Here is a 21,611-nt window from a genome sequence, read left to right on the forward strand (position 1 = left end):
GACTTCTTTTTATCCTTAGCCAATTGTGCATATACTTACAGACCAACACTGTGGGCTTGGAGCTTGTAACAAATTCCCTCGTGGTTGAACTATAACTCCCAGCTTCTCTTTTTCCACTTTCTCCTGCTGCTGGACAAATATACAACGGACATGTGTAAAATCCTGAAACTTTATTCTAAAACATATTAAAAGTTTAAACTCACAAACGCCATAAAAATTGCGCCCATCGGGAGTCCTTTTGTAAACAGCGTTGGATCCTTGCTTGCTTATCAGTCTCTTTATGCGATCTGCAGTACTCGCTTTGATCCTGGCTTGCAAATCTCTCCGTTCGCGTTCTCCCTTTGGCGTCTCTCTCCACCGCTGACGCGTTTCGCCGACTGGCTTCCTCTGAGCGATGATGTCATGTCCCTTGGTCTGTGTATTTAAGGGGTCCCACAGTTAAAGTTTTTAAAAAACTTTATCAGTCCAAAAGTCTCTTGATTGCACCCTCCAGCTGAATCCCATTTAGTATTAGGTAGTAATGCTACAAACCATGATTGAATAACATAGGTTGTATAAAAGAGGAAAAAATATATAAATAAATAAATTGTAAAACCATTATAAAAAAGCTCTAAGATTGTAATCTATATTGAGGCCAAAAGGGGTTAGGGTTTTCAATTTATAAATCCACCAACACTCTCTACGTAATGTGGTTCTTACTATGTCTCCTCCTCTCCAGTCCAAATTAACCTTTTCTATGCCAGAACATTTTAATCCACTAGGGTTGCTATTGTGAACTAACTTGAAGTGCTTGGAGACACTATGTGTTTCCAAGCCTTTTTTAATGTTGTTCACATGTTCTCCCAATCTTTCCCTTATAGTACGATTAGTTTTGCCTACATACTGCAAGCCACATGGGCATTCCAGTATATAGATCACATTATTTGTTGTGCATTTTATTAATGTTTCTATTTCGAATTTCTCATCTGTCACTCTCGATTTAAATGTTTTGACCTTAACGCCATATTTACAGGATTTGCACAAGGAGCATGGATAGTATCCCGCTAACTCCCCACAAAATGTATTCTTTTTTTGGGGGGGTATACAGCTATGTGTAATTCTTTGCTTTACGTTTGTTGCCCTTTTAAATATCACTCCTGGTTCTTTTGGTAATTGGGAAAACAATTCCTTATCTAGCTGTAAAACTCCCCAATGTTTCTTTATTATTTTCTTTATTTCCTTTGATTGGGGGTTATATTGTGTAATAAAATCTATCCTATCTGTTGGTATATTCTCCTTTCCTTTATTTTTATACTCTAATAGATCTCTTCTTTCAATATTTATCACTTCCCCCCTTGCTCTCACGATATCTTTGTGTTTGTATCCTCTTTGTTTGAATCTATCACTTAATATCTTTGTTTGATCTTTAAAATCAGATTCTTCACTGCAATTTTATTTAATTCTCCGAAACTGGCCATAAGGTATATTTTTCAGCCATAAGGGATCGTGGTTGCTAGAGGCCATCACATAATTATTAACATCAACCGGTTTGAATAAAAAACTCCAAATCTAAATAGCTAACTCTTTCCGAACTATAAGTTAAATCAAATGTTAGGTTCATATCATTATCATTAAGGTGGGTGACAAACTTTTTGAGCTCATTTTCTGTTCCCTTCCAAATTATAATAATATCATCTATGTAGCGCCGCCACAGGGAGAGGTTCGCCTCCCAGCCTTTCAGGGAGTTTTCTTCCCACATCCCCATGAATAAGTTGGCATAGCTGGGGGCGACTCGTGTCCCCATGGCGGTGCCACACGTCTGTAAGTAAAATTCATTATTAAACCAGAAGTAATTACGACCCAATATAAACTCTATTCCATCTGCAATAAACTCCTTTAATGTTGGCTCTATATTCCCATCTCTCATTAAATAGTGTTTTACTGCTATTAGCCCATGATCGTGTTTGATTGATGTATATAAACTTTTAACGTCTAAAGTTGCCAGTAACATATTCTCCTGCCAAACTTCTTTCTCCATTATGTTTAAAATCTGTGTTGAGTCCTTTAAATATGAGGGTAGTTGTTTCACATAGTTCTGCAACTTAATGTCTAAGAACTGAGATAAATTACTAGTCAGAGAATTGATCCCCGATATAATTGGTCGCCCTGGGGGATTCTTTAAGTCCTTATGGATTTTCGGGATTATATAGAAGACTGGTAACCTAGGGTATTCTACCATTAAAAATTCTTTCTCCTTCTTTGTTATGGCTCCTGCACCCTCTGCTCTATTTACCATTATTTCAAGTTTCCTTTTAAAAACTTGTCCTGGATCCTGATTTAATTTTTTATATGTATCCTTATCTCCTAATAATTTCTCACATTCTTCCATATATTTTTCTTTGTCAATTATGTCCATTATGACAATCCCTCCCCCTTTGTCTGCTGGTTTGCTGCCACCTACAGGTTCATTTCATAGTGCTTAGTTATCCAACGGTGTGCGATGGGTTAACGTGTGTGGAATTGTGCTTGCACACAACTGTGTCCCAAACTGTTGGAGTGGGGACTGTGTCACTTCCAGCGCTCGGCATTAACTTACCCTCTGCCATTGATTCCTTAGGGGCAAGTCTGCAATGGCGCCCTGAAACTACCCCCACATTCAGGCTGTAAGTAGCTACAGGTCTCCTCTGCAGCCATTTTATTTATAGCTAGCAATTTAAAACTGTTACAATCAGCCTGCCATTGTACATTTATACACCTAACTGCCAGCTGCTGACTCCCTACTGCTGTCAGCACAACTTTAAAAGGCATTTACAGGTTTAAGGGTGAAACAGAGCAAGCTGTACATTGGCCCTTGGCTAATAGTCACTTGAATCTTTGCATTTTCCCTCTGGGGGGGACTTGAGTTAAGGTTATGGTTGCCACCTCACCCCATTAATACCGGACACATATTAAATGCGCATCCTGCATGGCTAATCAGAAATGAGTGTGAATGCATGCTGCAGACTGAAGTGATTTATGAGCAGCCATGCAGCACGCATGTAAATTAACTGCTAACTAGCCATGCAGGATGTGGATTCAGCACAACATGAGGTTCATAGTAAAAGGGTGTGGTTACAACCTTAGTTGCCACCCCGCTGGAATATTTCCGGCCTAGCTGGTAAAACACCTGCCAAGGCTGGGGCCAGTTTTATAATTATACTGGCAATGTAATTGCTGGTAAATATGTAATACCCTGAAGTTCAGCCCGTGGCCTACCCTCTTAAGCTTTCTATTCACCCCTATAGCCTTTAATCTACACAGAACCCACCCCAAACTTACCCTTCCTCTTCCTTGTTCTCCTTTCCCGTTTCTTCTGTGACGTCATTGCTCCACCCCTTTCCTCACCACCATGCCCCTCCTACGTCACTGACTGCCCCTGTTGTTGCTGCCCCCTGCTGGCTGGAAAGCTTATTCCCAACTGGTGGCAACCCTAGTTAAGGCCCTGCACAAGCCAATAAAGGTGCCCCCTCAGCCCCCCCAGGCCAAGCCTGCAGCTTACTGGCACATACTGTATACGGGTCTCTCAGGAGAGCCTGCCTGCCTGATATGTGGCTGAAAATCACTTACCTGTGTTTATTGTCAGGTGACTCGAAAATGCAGACATTCTACAGCTCCTTCTGATTTCTGCAGATTTCCCGAAATTCCCGATACCTGCAATATAAGCTGCAGATATTATATACTTATATTTCTCAGTGCAATTCAAATTCAATCTCAGGATTACACATTTTCCCGCTGTTACATTCTTCCCATGATCCCTTTCTGCTGCTCTACTAGTCCTTGTTGCCCCATCTATGCCCACTCCCTGCCCCCTGTATCCGCTGTACTGTGCATCTGTTCAACACAATGCCAACACATACACAACCAGGGCTTTATTTTATTGTAATTGTCTTTGTTGTGAATTGTTTCCAACGCTGGGCGCACAAATATGATGTCATTTCATAGGCGTGCCCCAATGATGATTGACACTTTACCTTTGTAATCTGATAGGTGCACAGTATTCTGCACACATAACTGGTTGTACCAACGTATGATGTGATTGCTGGACATGCCTTTAAGTACCTTGTTATAGCAGTTCACTTCTGGCCTAAGGCTAAGGGGCACATTCATGAAATCACGAGTTTGAATCCCGAATGGGATAAATTCAGGTTGTATAGGAAAATTTCTGAAGATCGCAAATATCACAAAAATGCTTACAAACAAATCGTATTAGTCACGATAATATCGTATTGGCCATCCGAAAGTCAGTAAATTTTAGTACCGAATGATTGTAAACTGCGGGAAAACCTTTCTGATTTTTTCGCACAAGTGTACGAAAAAGTCGCGAAATGACGAAAAATTCGGTGAAAATACGCTTGGAGCTTTCGAATGAATGCTCCGAGCGTTCGTGTCTTAGCAAATCTGCCCCTGAGTGTTATGACAACACAAAACAAGTCAGGCTGCCTCTGCTTTGGGCTGCTCATTGAGTGCCTGCCCCTATACACAGGGAGACCTACACCACTGTACCTGAGAATTCATTACTCAGCTGTACACAGGAGAGAACAAAGAAACAAAAAGGATAATCTCACACCACTTAATTCACCTTTGGCAACCGAGCCCAACGCTGGTGCCCCTAAGCGCAGCATTAGAACCTTAGCGCAGCATTATAAACATTGATCATGCCGTGCCATTAATAGCTAAGGGAATATGGATGTGGCACAGCAGGGGCAAGAGCTTCGCAAAATTCTATTTGCCTGCAGACCTGATTAGGTACTTGCCAATGCTGAGCAGAGCCAGACCCAACCCTCAATGTGGTACAGCTACTGAAAGCTGAGGGAAGAGGGTATAAATGTGCATGTAGCGGGGGCTGAAATGCAGTGCTCTGGATCTGGATGGGAAGGTGCAGAACTCTGAAGCCTATGAGCACCTCAGTTACACATGTAGTACCTGATCAGGGGTGGGAGATGCAGTCCCATGAAGCAAGGGCACAATGAGAATATGTAGAGAGTGGGAGATCAGGATCAGCTAAAGTGTAACTCAAACTATATATGTAGTGAACAGCACCATTTTTTATATAAAAAAGCCTTTATTCCATAGTGGCTACATCAAGGAAAATACAAGCACCATTTCAGGCCCAAAATGGCCTTTTCTCAAACCCATACTGTATGTATATATTTTAATGGGGTTGTCATCCCCACTTGCAGAGAGGGCAGTTATGGAAGTAAGTAAGTAATGAGAAACAATTGTAAAGGGAATCTAAACCTCTAAACAGGCTAGGTCTCTATAAATATATATTGCATAAACAAGCTCTTATGTAAAACCCTGCTTCATCTAAACAAACCATTTTCATAGAAATATACTTTTATAGTAGTAAATGCTATTGGGTAATCCTAAATAGAAATAAGGGCCGCCCCCTGGGATCATAGGATTCACAGTGCACACAAACAAGCCAAGGGCACACATACATGCTAGGCCCCATCAGCCAATGAATGGACAGAGTTCTGTTTTTTGCCCCCACCCTACTTCCTGTTACAGTCAGAGCTGCATTATTTCTGGTCATGTGATCTCTGAGGGAGCACCCAGCCCATCACTAAATGGCGGCTCAAGGGAAAGGGTGTAAAAGGGCAATATTTACTGATATATATATTCCAGAGTCTTTAATAGGTCACTTAACATAAACCATCTGTAAGTATTCATTCTGGGGTATAGTTTTCCTTTAATTATGGTCAACAAACAAATATACAAACAATCAATATGTCAAAGAATAATGACAATAATTTGTGGTACATCATAAAGGAAACCCCCGTGAGTTTCCAAGCAATAAAGCCTGAAACCTAAAATTGACAAAGTTTCCCTTTATTACAAAAGCCCCTATGGGCTCTCACGCTTTTATTCAGCGCTAAAAACCAGCGAGATTAGCACAAAAGCTCGGTGTCTCCTTCTTATAATTTGCTGGTTTATAGATTAAGAATTGTTTGTCATCATAAACGGTTAATGGTTTAAAAGCAAATTAATAACTCAAGGAATGGATATGTTAGGAGTTAGATTTTATGACACTTTTTAAAGTGTGTTTGAAAAATAAAGTACAGTGAAAAATGTGTATGAACCCAAAAATAATATATTTTTAAAGATTTCTCATTATCATTTTTACTTTATGCATCCTGGCCAGTTGGTTAATTTTTTTTCAAGGGCCTGCCGGTGATGTCATCGTGAGTTCCCATGGCAACACTGATGTCATTAGACCACCCATTGCAAAACTGTTGCAGCTCAGGTCATTTAGCTCAAGGAAGCCTGCAGATGTCACAATGGGTTCCCATGGCAACATTGATGTCATCACCCCACCCGTGCGTGCATAACCGTTACAGCTTGGCTAAACACTTCAGATCACTTTAACAGCAGAAACGGTAAGTTGTCCCTGCTATGGGCTCCTCCATGTTACACTTCTAATTTGCACTCACACCAAAATCTCACGGTCCCAATCATTTTCGATGAGTTGGAAAATCTCAAATGTTTTAATTAACTAGAAAATATACTTTTTACTCCTAAGAAAAATAAATACTTAGATCGCTTCTATGAATTAGATTTCATTTCAGTTTTTAAACGTTGCGCTCTACATTGCCCCATATCAAAGCATTTAATTCCATTAAACAAATGGGAATATTAATGTATAAATATATTGGTAACCTAATGCCCCATAGACTGACCCCCAATAATGACTGCCTGTGTTTTTTTACATCCATTATTTGCTATGTTTTTACTTACTGATTGCTATGTTTTTGTTTACTTCCATATAACAACAGTTTCGACCGTCTACTCTTTGTCTGTGTCCTTGACTGTGTGTGAGATACTGTATATACACCCCATTCACTACATCATGCGTACTTAATGCTTTCATTTCTACATAACACTCAAAAGCCAGAAGCTAAGCTTTTCGCTGCTTTCGCGTCTGATAGCTTCGGCTCGACTGTAATGGGGGAAGAAGGCATACCCCATTTACGGAAGACAGACGGCAGTGCCTGTTCATTCGGTGTATGAAGGCTAAGGAGTATCACTGCTCTATTGAGGGGTAAAGCCAGGCTTTATCAATCAGGGTGCTCCTCCCAACATGCAAAGAGTGAAAAACCTTAGCATTCTGTGCAATACACTACATCATGCAAACTGATTCATTTTATTCTATTTTAAAACCCAAAAACAAAACCTATCGATACTGTATGAGAATGTGATAGGGATCTTAGATTGTAAGCTCCACTGGGGGCAGGGACTGAAGTGAATGGGGTATGATCTCTGTAAAACCCATAATATAAAAATGACCCTAATGTGTGTGAATGTGATAGGGATCTTAGATTGTAAGCTCCACTGGGGGCAGGGACTGAAGTGAATGATACAAAGAATCTGTAGAGTGATGGATATAATTTTAGCGGGTATTTAAATCATGGATAAAAGGAAGCCAGAAGGTAAGTTCTTGGCTACTGACCCGTCTGCTAGTACCAGCTGGATTGAAATGTGTTAAGAATATATGGAATAAAATGAAGTTGCCACTTCTACATAACTGAAGGTAGGCCTCTTTAAATTACTATATAATGAGAGAGGGATCTTCGATTGTAAGCTCCACTGGGGGCAGGGACTGAAGTGAATGGGGTATAATCTCTGTAAAACCCATAATATAAAAATGACCGTAATGTGTGTGAATGTGATAGGGATCTTAGATTGTAAGCTCCACTGGGGGCAGGGAATGAAGTGAATGATACATAGAATCTGTAGAGTGATGCACATAATTTTAGCAGCTATTTAGATCATGGATAAAAAGAAGCCAGAAGGTAAGTTCTTGGCTACTGACCCGTCTGCTAGTACCAGCTGGATTGAAATGTGTTAAGATGATATGGAATAAAATGAAGTTGCCACTTCTACATAACTGAAGGTAGGCCTCTTTCAATTACTATATAATGAGAGAGGGATCTTAGATTGTAAGCTCCACTGGGGGCAGGGACTGAAGTGAATGGGGTATAATCTCTGTAAAACCCATAATATAAAAATGACCCTAATGTGTGTGAATGTGATAGGGATCTTAGATTGTAAGCTCCACTGGGGGCAGGGACTGAAGTGAATGATACATAGAATCTGTAGAGTGATGGATATAATTTTAGCAGCTATTTAGATCATGGATAAAAAGAAGCCAGAAGGTAAGTTCTTGGCTACTGACCCGTCTGCTAGTACCAGCTGGATTGAAATGTGTTAAGATGATATGGAATAAAATGAAGTTGCCACTTCTACATAACTGAAGGTAGGCCTCTTTCAATTACTATATTCTTTGTAGGGTAAAATCCCTTTCTCTAATGTGCAGTTCACTAGTTTATATACACCCCATTCACTACATCATGCGTACTTAATGCTTTCATTTCTACATAACACTCAAAAGCCAGAAGCTAAGCTTTTTGCTGCTTTCGCGTCTGATAGCTTCGGCTCGACTGTAATGGGGGAAGAAGGCATACCCCATTTACGGAAGACAGACGGCAGTGCCTGTTCATTCGGTGTATGAAGGCTAAGGAGTATCACTGCTCTATTGAGGGGTAAAGCCAGGCTTTATCAATCAGGGTGCTCCTCCCAACATGCAAAGAGTGAAAAACCTTAGCATTCTGTGCAATACACTACTTCATACATACCATTCACTACATCATGCAAACTGATTCATTTTATTCTATTTTAAAACCCACAAACAAAACTTATCGATACTGTATAAGAATGTGATATGGCCCTTAGATTGTAAGCTCCACTGGGGGCAGGGACTGAAGTGAATGGGGTATAATCTCTGTAAAACCCATAATATAAAAATGTCCCTAATGTGTGTGAATGTGATAGGGATCTTAGATTGTAAGCTCCACTGGGGGCAGGGACTGAAGTGAATGGGGTATAATCTCTGTAAAACCCATAATATAAAAATGACCCTAATGTGTGTGAATGTGATAGGGTCCTTAGATTGTAAGCTCCAATGGGGGCAGGGACTGAAGTGAATGGGGTATAATCTCTGTAAAACTCATAATATAAAAATTACCCTAATGTGTGTGAATGCGATAGGGATCTTAGATTGTAAGCTCCACTGGGGGCAGGGACTGAAGTGAATGATACAAAGAATCTGTAGGGTGATGGATATAATTTTAGTGGGCATATAAATCATGGATAAAAAGAAGCCACAAGGTAAGTTCTTGGCTACTGACCCGTCTGCTAGTACCAGCTGGATTGAAATGTGTTAAGATGATATGGAATAAAATGAAGTTGTCACTTCTACATAACTGAAGGTAGGCGTCTTTCAATTACTATATAATGAGAGAGGGATCTTAGATTGTAAGCTCCACTGGGGGCAGGGACTGAAGTGAATGGGGTAAAGTCTCTGTAAAACCCATAATATAAAAATGACCCTTATGTGTGTGAATGTGACAGGGATCTTAGATTGTAAGCTCCTCTGGGGGCAGGGACTGAAGTGAATGATACATAGAATCTGTAGGGTGATGGATATAATTTTAGCGGGCATTTAAATCATGGATAAAAAGAAGCCAGAAGGTAAGTTCTTGGCTACTGACCCGTCTGCTAGTACCAGCTGGATTGAAATGTGTTAAGATGATATGGAATAAAATAAAGTTGCGACTTCTACATAATTGAAGGTAGGCCTCTTTAAATTACTATATATTTTGTAGGGTAAAATCCCTTTCTCTAATGTGCAATTCACTAGTTTATATACACCCCATTCACTACATCATGCGTACTTAATGCTTTCATTTCTACATAACACTCAAAAGCCAGAAGCTAAGCTTTTCGCTGCTTTCGCGTCTGATAGCTTCGGCTCGACTGTAATGGGGGAAGAAGGCATACCCCATTTACGGAAGACAGACAGCAGTGCCTGTTCATTCGGTGTATGAAGGCTAAGGAGTATCACTGCTCTATTGAGGGGTAAAGCCAGGCTTTATCAATCAGGGTGCTCCTCCCAACATGCAAAGAGTGAAAAACCTTAGCATTCTGTGCAATACACTACATCATACAAACTGATTCATTTTTTTCTATTTTAAAACCCACAAACAAAACCTATCGATACTGTATAAGAATGTGATAGGGTCCTTAGATTGTAAGCTCCACTGGGGGCAGGGACTGAAGTGAATGGGGTATAATCTCTGTAAAACCCATGATATAAAAATGACCCTAATGTGTGTGAATGTGATAGGGATCTTAGATTGTAAGCTCCACTGGGGGCAGGGAATGAAATGAATGGGGTATAATCTCTGTTAAACCCATAATATAAAAATGTCCCTTATGTGTGTGAATGTGATAGGGATCTTAGATTGTAAGCTCCACTGGGGTCAGGGACTGAAGTGAATTGGGTATAATCTCTGTAAAACCCATAATATAAAAATTACCATAATGTGTGTGAATGCAATAGGGATCTTAGATTGTAAGCTCCACTGGGGGATGGGACTGAAGTGTATGATACATAGAATCTGTAGAGTGATGGATATAATTTTAGCAGCTATTTAGATCATGGATAAAAAGAAGCCACAAGGTAAGTTCTTGGCTACTGACCCGTCTGCTAGTACCAGCTGGATTGAAATGTGTTAAGATGATATGGAATAAAATGAAGTTGCCACTTCTACATAACTGAAGGTAGGCCTCTTTCAATTACTATATAATGAGAGAGGGATCTTAGATTGTAAGCTCCACTGGGGGCAGGGACTGAAGTGAATGGGGTATAATCTCTGTAAAACCCATAATATAAAAATGACCCTAATGTGTGTGAATGTGATAGGGATCTTAGATTGTAAGCTCCACTGGGGGCAGGGACTGAAGTGAATGATACATAGAATCTGTAGAGTGATGGATATAATTTTAGTGGGCATTTAAATCATGGATAAAAAGAAGCCAGAAGGTAAGTTCTTGGCTACTGACCCGTCTGCTAGTACCAGCTGGATTGAAATGTGTTAAGATGATATGGAATAAAATGAAGTTGCCACTTCTACATGACTGAAGGTAGGCCTCTTTCAATTACTATATAATGAGAGAGGGATCTTAGATTGTAAGCTCCACTGGGGGCAGGGACTGAAGTGAATGGGGTATAATCTCTGTAAAACCCATAATATAAAAATGACCCTAATGTGTGTGAATGTGATAGGGATATTAGATTGTAAGCTCCACTGGGGGCAGGGACTGAAGTGAATGATACATAGAATCTGTAGAGTGATGGATATAATTTTAGCAGCTATTTAGATCATGGATAAAAAGAAGCCAGAAGGTAAGTTCTTGGCTACTGACCCGTCTGCTAGTACCAGCTGGATTGAAATGTGTTAAGATGATATGGAATAAAATAAAGTTGCGACTTCTACATAACTGAAGGTAGGCCTCTTTAAATTACTATATATTTTGTAGGGTAAAATCCCTTTCTCTAATGTGCAGTTCACTAGTTTATATACACCCCATTCACTACATCATGCGTACTTAATGCTTTCATTTCTACATAACACTCAAAAGCCAGAAGCTAAGCTTTTTGCTGCTTTCGCGTCTGATAGCTTCGGCTCGACTGTAATGGGGGAAGAAGGCATACCCCATTTACGGAAGACAGACGGCAGTGCCTGTTCATTCGGTGTATGAAGGCTAAGGAGTATCACTGCTCTATTGAGGGGTAAAGCCAGGCTTTATCAATCAGGGTGCTCCTCCCAACATGCAAAGAGTGAAAAACCTTAGCATTCTGTGCAATACACTACTTCATACACACCATTCACTACATCATACAAACTGATTCATTTTATTCTATTTTAAAACCCACAAACAAAACCTATCGATACTGTATAAGAATGTGATAGGGTCCTTAGATTGTAAGCTCCACTGGGGGCAGGGACTGAAGTGAATGGGGTATAATCTCTGTAAAACCCATAATATAAAAATGACCCTAATGTGTGTGAATGTGATAGGGTTCTTAGATTGTAAGCTCCACTGGGGGCAGGGACTGAAGTGAATGGGGTATAATCTCTGTAAAACCCATAATATAAAAATGACCCTAATGTGTGTGAATGTGATAGGGATCTTAGATTGTAAGCTCCACTGGGGGCAGGGACTGAAGTGAATGATACATAGAATCTGTAGAGTGATGCACATAATTTTAGCAGCAATTTAGATCATGGATAAAAAGAAGCCAGAAGGTAAGTTCTTGGCTACTGACCCGTCTGCTAGTACCAGCTGGATTGAAATGTGTTAAGATGATATGGAATAAAATGAAGTTGCCACTTCTACATAACTGAAGGTAGGCCTCTTTCAATTACTATATTCTTTGTAGGGTAAAATCCCTTTCTCTAATGTGCAGTTCACTAGTTTATATACACCCCATTCACTACATCATGCGTACTTAATGCTTTCATTTCTACATAACACTCAAAAGCCAGAAGCTAAGCTTTTCGCTGCTTTCGCGTCTGATAGCTTCGGCTCGACTGTAATGGGGGAAGAAGGCATACCCCATTTACGGAAGACAGACGGCAGTGCCTGTTCATTCGGTGTATGAAGGCTAAGGAGTATCACTGCTCTATTGAGGGGTAAAGCCAGGCTTTATCAATCAGGGTGCTCCTCCCAACATGCAAAGAGTGAAAAACCTTAGCATTCTGTGCAATACACTACTTCATACACACCATTCACTACATCATACAAACTGATTAATTTTATTCTATTTTAAAACCCACAAACAAAACCTATCGATACTGTATAAGAATGTGATAGGGTCCTTAGATTGTAAGCTCCACTGGGGGCAGGGAATGAAATGAATGGGGTATAATCTCTGTAAAACCCATAATATAAAAATGTCCCTAATATGTGTGAATGTGATAGGGATCTTAGATTGTAAGCTCCACTGGGGGCAGGGACTGAAGTGAATGATACAAAGAATCTGTAGAGTGATGGATATAATTTTAGCGGGCATTTAAATCATGGATAAAAGGAAGCCAGAAGGTAAGTTCTTGGCTACTGACCCGTCTGCTAGCACCAGCTGGATTGAAATGTGTTAAGAATATATGGAATAAAATGAAGTTGCCACTTCTACATAACTGAAGGTAGGCCTCTTTAAATTACTATATAATGAGAGAGGGATCTTAGATTGTAAGCTCCACTGGGGGCAGGGACTGAAGTGAATGGGGTGTAATCTCTGTAAAACCCATAATATAAAAATGACCATAATGTGTGTGAATGCAATAGGGATCTTAGATTGTAAGCTCCACTGGGGGCAGGGAATGAAGTGAATGGGGTATAATCTCTGTAAAACCCATAATATAAAAATGACCGTAATGTGTGTGAATGTGATAGGGATCTTAGATTGTAAGCTCCACTGGGGGCAGGGACTGAAGTGAATGATACATAGAATCTGTAGGGTGATGGATATAATTTTAGTGGGCATTTAAATCATGGATAAAAAGAAGCCAGAAGGTAAGTTCTTGGCTACTGACCCGTCTGCTAGTACCAGCTGGATTGAAATGTGTTAAGATGATATGGAATAAAATGAAGTTGCCACTTCTACATGACTGAAGGTAGGCCTCTTTCAATTACTATATAATGAGAGAGGGATCTTAGATTGTAAGCTCCACTGGGGGCAGGGACTGAAGTGAATGGGGTATAATCTCTGTAAAACCCATAATATAAAAATGACCCTAATGTGTGTGAATGTGATAGGGATCTTAGATTGTAAGCTCCACTGGGGGCAGGGACTGAAGTGAATGATACATAGAATCTGTAGAGTGATGGATATAATTTTAGCAGCTATTTAGATCATGGATAAAAAGAAGCCAGAAGGTAAGTTCTTGGCTACTGACCCGTCTGCTAGTACCAGCTGGATTGAAATGTGTTAAGATGATATGGAATAAAATGAAGTTGCCACTTCTACATAACTGAAGGTAGGCCTCTTTCAATTACTATATTCTTTGTAGGGTAAAATCCCTTTCTCTAATGTGCAGTTCACTAGTTTATATACACCCCATTCACTACATCATGCGTACTTAATGCTTTCATTTCTACATAACACTCAAAAGCCAGAAGCTAAGCTTTTTGCTGCTTTCGCGTCTGATAGCTTCGGCTCGACTGTAAAGGGGGAAGAAGGCATACCCCATTTACGGAAGACAGACGGCAGTGCCTGTTCATTCGGTGTATGAAGGCTAAGGAGTATCACTGCTCTATTGAGGGGTAAAGCCAGGCTTTATCAATCAGGGTGCTCCTCCCAACATGCAAAGAGTGAAAAACCTTAGCATTCTGTGCAATACACTACATCATGCAAACTGATTCATTTTATTCTATTTTAAAACCCACAAAAAAAACCTATCGATACTGTATAAGAATGTGATAGGGTCCTTAGATTGTAAGCTCCACTGGGGGCAGGGACTGAAGTGAATGATACATAGAATCTGTAGGGTGATGGATATAATTTTAGTGGACATTAAAATCATGGATAAAAAGAAGCAAGAAGGTAAGTTCTTAGCTACTGACCCGTCTGCTAGTACCAGCTGGATTGAAATGTGTTAAGATGATATGGAATAAAATGAAGTTGCCACTTCTACATAACTGAAGGTAGGCCTCTTTAAATTACTATATAATGAGAGAGGGATCTTAGATTGTAAGCTCCACTGGGGGCAGGGACTGAAGTGAATGGGGTATAATCTCTGTAAAACCCATGATATAAAAATGACCGTAATGTGTGTGAATGCAATAGGGATCTTAGATTGTAAGCTCCACTGGGGGCAGGGACTGAAGTGAATGATACAAAGAATCTGTAGGGTGATGGATATAATTTTAGTGGGCATTTAGATCATGGATAAAAAGAAGCCAGAAGGTAAGTTCTTGGCTACTGACCCGTCTGCTAGTACCAGCTGGATTGAAATGTGTTAAGATGATATGGAATAAAATGAAGTTGCCACTTCTACATAACTGAAGGTAGGCCTCTTTCAATTACTATATAATGAAGAGGGATCTTAGATTGTAAGCTCCACTGGGGGCAGGGACTGAAGTGAATGGGGTATAATCTCTGTAAAACCCATAATATAAAAATGACCCTAATGTGTGTGAATGTGATAGGGATATTAGATTGTAAGCTCCACTGGGGGCAGGGACTGAAGTGAATGATACATAGAATCTGTAGAGTGATGGATATAATTTTAGCAGCTATTTAGATCATGGATAAAAGAAGCCAGAAGGTAAGTTCTTGGCTACTGACCCGTCTGCTAGTACCAGCTGGATTAAAATGTGTTAAGATGATATGGAATAAAATAAAGTTGCGACTTCTACATAACTGAAGGTAGGCCTCTTTAAATTACTATATATTTTGTAGGGTAAAATCCCTTTCTCTAATGTGCAGTTCACTAGTTTATATACACCCCATTCACTACATCATGCGTACTTAATGCTTTCATTTCTACATAACACTCAAAAGCCAGAAGCTAAGCTTTTTGCTGCTTTCGCGTCTGATAGCTTCGGCTCGACTGTAATGGGGGAAGAAGGCATACCCCATTTACGGAAGACAGACGGCAGTGCCTGTTCATTCGGTGTATGAAGGCTAAGGAGTATAACTGCTCTATTGAGGGGTAAAGCCAGGCTTTATCAATCAGGGTGCTCCTCCCAACATGCAAAGAGTGAAAAACCTTAGCATTCTGTGCAATACACTACTTCATACACACCATTCACTACATCATACAAACTGATTCATTTTATTCTATTTTAAAAACCCACAAACAAAACCTATCAATACTGTATAAGAATGTGATAGGGTCCTTAGATTGTAAGCTCCACTGGGGGCAGGGACTGAAGTGAATGGGGTATAATCTCTGTAAAACCCATAATATAAAAATGACCCTAATGTGTGTGAATGTGATAGGGTTCTTAGATTGTAAGCTCCACTGGGGGCAGGGACTGAAGTGAATGGGGTATAATCTCTGTAAAACCCATAATATAAAAATGACCCTAATGTGTGTGAATGTGATAGGGATCTTAGATTGTAAGCTCCACTGGGGGCAGGGACTGAAGTGAATGGGGTATAATCTCTGTAAAACCCATAATATAAAAATGACCCTAATGTGTGTGAATGTGATAGGGATCTTAGATTGTAAGCTCCACTGGGGGCAGGGACTGAAGTGAATGATACATAGAATCTGTAGAGTGATGGATATAATTTTAGTGGGCATTTAAATCATGGATAAAAAGAAGCCAGAAGGTAAGTTCTTGGCTACTGACCCGTCTGCTAGTACCAGCTGGATTGAAATGTGTTAAGATGATATGGAATAAAATGAAGTTGCCACTTCTACATGACTGAAGGTAGGCCTCTTTCAATTACTATATAATGAGAGAGGGATCTTAGATTGTAAGCTCCACTGGGGGCAGGGACTGAAGTGAATGGGGTATAATCTCTGTAAAAACCCATAATATAAAAATGACCCTAATGTGTGTGAATGTGATAGGGATCTTAGATTGTAAGCTCCACTGGGGGCAGGGACTGAAGTGAATGATACATAGAATCTGTAGAGTGATGGATATAATTTTAGCAGCTATTTAGATCATGGATAAAAAGAAGCCAGAAGGTAAGTTCTTGGCTACTGACCCGTCTGCTAGTACCAGCTGGATTGAAATGTGTTAAGATGATATGGAATAAAATGAAGTTGCCACTTCTACATAACTGAAGGTAGGCCTCTTTCAATTACTATATTCTTTGTAGGGTAAAATCCCTTTCTCTAATGTGCAGTTCACTAGTTTATATACACCCCATTCACTACATCATGCGTACTTAATGCTTTCATTTCTACATAACACTCAAAAGCCAGAAGCTAAGCTTTTTGCTGCTTTCGCGTCTGATAGCTTCGGCTCGACTGTAATGGGGGAAGAAGGCATACCCCATTTACGGAAGACAGACGGCAGTGCCTGTTCATTCGGTGTATGAAGGCTAAGGAGTATCACTGCTCTATTGAGGGGTAAAGCCAGGCTTTATCAATCAGGGTGCTCCTCCCAACATGCAAAGAGTGAAAAACCTTAGCATTCTGTGCAATACACTACTTCATACACACCATTCACTACATCATGCAAACTGATTCATTTTATTCTATTTTAAAACCCACAAACAAAACTTATCGATACTGTATAAGAATGTGATATGGCCCTTAGATTGTAAGCTCCACTGGGGGCAGGGACTGAAGTGAATGGGGTATAATCTCTGTAAAACCCATAATATAAAAATGTCCCTAATGTGTGTGAATGTGATAGGGATCTTAGATTGTAAGCTCCACTGGGGGCAGGGACTGAAGTGAATGGGGTATAATCTCTGTAAAACCCATAATATAAAAATGACCCTAATGTGTGTGAATGTGATAGGGTCCTTAGATTGTAAGCTCCAATGGGGGCAGGGACTGAAGTGAATGGGGTATAATCTCTGTAAAACTCATAATAAAAAAATTACCCTAATGTGTGTGAATGCGATAGGGATCTTAGATTGTAAGCTCCACTGGGGGCAGGGACTGAAGTGAATGATACAAAGAATCTGTAGGGTGATGGATATAATTTTAGTGGGCATTTAAATCATGGATAAAAAGAAGCCACAAGGTAAGTTCTTGGCTACTGACCCGTCTGCTAGTACCAGCTGGATTGAAATGTGTTAAGATGATATGGAATAAAATGAAGTTGTCACTTCTACATAACTGAAGGTAGGCGTCTTTCAATTACTATATAATGAGAGAGGGATCTTAGATTGTAAGCTCCACTGGGGGCAGGGACTGAAGTGAATGGGGTAAAGTCTCTGTAAAACCCATGATATAAAAATGACCCTAATGTGTGTGAATGTGATAGGGTCCTTAGATTGTAAACTCCAATGGGGGCAGGGACTGAAGTGAATGGGGTATAATCTCTGTAAAACTCATAATAAAAAAATTACCCTAATGTGTGTGAATGCGATAGGGATCTTAGATTGTAAGCTCCACTGGGGGCAGGGACTGAAGTGAATGATACATAGAATCTGTAGAGTGATGCACATAATTTTAGCAGCTATTTAGATCATGGATAAAAAGAAGCCAGAAGGTAAGTTCTTGGCTACTGACCCGTCTGCTAGTACCAGCTGGATTGAAATGTGTTAAGATGATATGGAATAAAATGAAGTTGCCACTTCTACATAACTGAAGGTAGGCCTCTTTCAATTACTATATAATGAGAGAGGGATCTTAGATTGTAAGCTCCACTGGGGGCAGGGACTGAAGTGAATGGGGTATAATCTCTGTAAAACCCATAATATAAAAATGACCCTAATGTGTGTGAATGTGATAGGGATCTTAGATTGTAAGCTCCACTGGGGGCAGGGACTGAAGTGAATGGGGTATAATCTCTGTAAAACCCATAATATAAAAATGACCCTAATGTGTGTGAATGTGATAGGGATCTTAGATTGTAAGCTCCACTGGGGGCAGGGACTGAAGTGAATGGGGTAAAGTCTCTGTAAAACCCATGATATAAAAATGACCCTAATGTGTGTGAATGTGATAGGGATCTTAGATTGTAAGCTCCACTGGGGGCAGGGAATGAAATGAATGGGGTATAATCTCTGTAAAACCCATAATATAAAAATGTCCCTTATGTGTGTGAATGTGATAGGGATCTTAGATTGTAAGCTCCACTGGGGGCAGGGACTGAAGTGAATGGGGTATAATCTCTGTAAAACCCATAATATAAAAATTACCATAATGTGTGTGAATGCAATAGGGATCTTAGATTGTAAGCTCCACTGGGGCAGGGACTGAAGTGAATGATACATAGAATCTGTAGAGTGATGCACATAATTTTAGCAGCTATTTAGATCATGGATAAAAAGAAGCCAGAAGTTAAGTTCTTGGCTACTGACCCGTCTGCTAGTACCAGCTGGATTGAAATGTGTTAAGATGATATGGAATAAAATGAAGTTGCCACTTCTACATAACTGAAGGTAGGCCTCTTTCAATTACTATATAATGAGAGAGGGATCTTAGATTGTAAGCTCCACTGGGGGCAGGGACTGAAGTGAATGGGGTATAATCTCTGTAAAACCCATAATATAAAAATGACCCTAATGTGTGTGAATGTGATAGGGATCTTAGATGTAAGCTCCACTGGGGGCAGGGACTGAAGTGAATGGGGTATAATCTCTGTAAAACCCATAATATAAAAATGACCCTAATGTGTGTGAATGTGATAGGGATCTTAGATTGTAAGCTCCACTGGGGGCAGGGACTGAAGTGAATGATACATAGAATCTGTAGGGTGATGGATATAATTTTAGTGGGCATTTAAATCATGGATAAAAAGAAGCCAGAAGGTAAGTTCTTGGCTACTGACCCGTCTGCTAGTACCAGCTGGATTGAAATGTGTTAAGATGATATGGAATAAAATAAAGTTGCGACTTCTACATAACTGAAGGTAGGCCTCTTTAAATTACTATATATTTTGTAGGGTAAAATCCCTTTCTCTAATGTGCAGTTCACTAGTTTATATACACCCCATTCACTACATCATGCGTACTTAATGCTTTCATTTCTACATAACACTCAAAAGCCAGAAGCTAAGCTTTTTGCTGCTTTCGCGTCTGATAGCTTCGGCTCGACTGTAATGGGGGAAGAAGGCATACCCCATTTACGGAAGACAGACGGCAGTGCCTGTTCATTCGGTGTATGAAGGCTAAGGAGTATCACTGCTCTATTGAGGGGTAAAGCCAGGCTTTATCAATCAGGGTGCTCCTCCCAACATGCAAAGAGTGAAAAAACCTTAGCATTCTGTGCAATACACTACTTCATACACACCATTCACTACATCATACAAACTGATTCATTTTATTCTATTTTAAAACCCACAAACAAAACCTATCGATACTGTATAAGAATGTGATAGGGTCCTTAGATTGTAAGCTCCACTGGGGGCAGGGACTGAAGTGAATGGGGTATAATCTCTGTAAAACCCATAATATAAAAATGACCCTAATGTGTGTGAATGTGATAGGGATCTTAGATTGTAAGCTCCACTGGGGGCAGGGACTGAAGTGAATGATACATAGAATCTGTAGAGTGATGGATATAATTTTAGCAGCTATTTAGATCATGGATAAAAAGAAGCCAGAAGGTAAGTTCTTGGCTACTGACCCGTCTGCTAGTACCAGCTGGATTGAAATGTGTTAAGATGATATGGAATAAAATGAAGTTGCCACTTCTACATAACTGAAGGTAGGCCTCTTTCAATTACTATATTCTTTGTAGGGTAAAATCCCTTTCTCTAATGTGCAGTTCACTAGTTTATATACACCCCATTCACTACATCATGCGTACTTAATGCTTTCATTTCTACATAACACTCAAAAGCCAGAAGCTAAGCTTTTCGCTGCTTTCGCGTCTGATAGCTTCGGCTCGACTGTAAAGGGGGAAGAAGGCATACCCCATTTACGGAAGACAGACGGCAGTGCCTGTTCATTCGGTGTATGAAGGCTAAGGAGTATCACTGCTCTATTGAGGGGTAAAGCCAGGCTTTATCAATCAGGGTGCTCCTCCCAACATGCAAAGAGTGAAAAACCTTAGCATTCTGTGCAATACACTACATCATGCAAACTGATTCATTTTATTCTATTTTAAAACCCAAAAACAAAACCTATCGATACTGTATGAGAATGTAATAGGGATCTTAGATTGTAAGCTCCACTGGGGGCAGGGACTGAAGTGAATGGGGTATAATCTCTGTAAAACCCATAATATAAAAATGACCCTAATGTGTGTGAATGTGATAGGGATCTTAGATTGTAAGCTCCACTGGGGGCAGGGACTGAAGTGAATGATACAAAGAATCTGTAGAGTGATGGATATAATTTTAGCGGGTATTTAAATTATGGATAAAAGGAAGCCAGAAGGTAAGTTCTTGGCTACTGACCCGTCTGCTAGTACCAGCTGGATTGAAATGTGTTAAGATGATATGGAATAAAATGAAGTTGCCACTTCTACATAACTGAAGGTAGGCCTCTTTAAATTACTATATAATGAGAGAGGGATCTTAGATTGTAAGCTCCACTGGGGGCAGGGACTGAAGTGAATGGGGTGTAATCTCTGTAAAACCCATAATATAAAAATGACCATAATGTGTGTGAATGCAATAGGGATCTTAGATTGTAAGCTCCACTGGGGGCAGGGAATGAAGTGAATGGGGTATAATCTCTGTAAAACCCATAATATAAAAATGACCGTAATGTGTGTGAATGTGATAGGGATCTTAGATTGTAAGCTCCACTGGGGGCAGGGACTGAAGTGAATGATACATAGAATCTGTAGGGTGATGGATATAATTTTAGTGGGCATTTAAATCATGGATAAAAAGAAGCCAGAAGGTAAGTTCTTGGCTACTGACCCGTCTGCTAGTACCAGCTGGATTGAAATGTGTTAAGAATATATGGAATAAAATGAAGTTGCCACTTCTACATAACTGAAGGTAGGCCTCTTTAAATTACTATATAATGAGAGAGGGATCTTAGATTGTAAGCTCCACTGGGGGCAGGGACTGAAGTGAATGGGGTATAATCTCTGTAAAACCCATAATATAAAAATGACCATAATGTGTGTGAATGCAATAGGGATCTTAGA

General features: G+C 40.0%; 1 long non-coding RNA gene across 4 annotated transcripts in view; it reads right to left on the reverse strand.

Annotated features, from left to right (window-relative positions):
• Positions 1 to 299: 299 nt before the first annotated feature.
• The window catches only part of LOC108645819, an 80,563-nt gene continuing 59,251 nt past the window's right edge, over positions 300 to 21,611 (reverse strand). For 3 of the 4 annotated variants that reach the window (XR_004221396.1, XR_004221395.1, XR_004221394.1), the window contains 2 exons: positions 3,586 to 3,669; positions 300 to 523 (listed from right to left, as the gene is read on the reverse strand). This is a non-coding gene — a long non-coding RNA (uncharacterized LOC108645819). The remainder of the gene's footprint in view (positions 524 to 3,585; positions 3,670 to 21,611) is intronic. The other variant, XR_001924116.2, reaches the window with a different exon arrangement.

This window comes from Xenopus tropicalis, chromosome 2 (assembly GCF_000004195.4).
Source record: "Xenopus tropicalis strain Nigerian chromosome 2, UCB_Xtro_10.0, whole genome shotgun sequence".
NCBI classification, from domain to species: Eukaryota; Metazoa; Chordata; class Amphibia; order Anura; family Pipidae; genus Xenopus; species Xenopus tropicalis.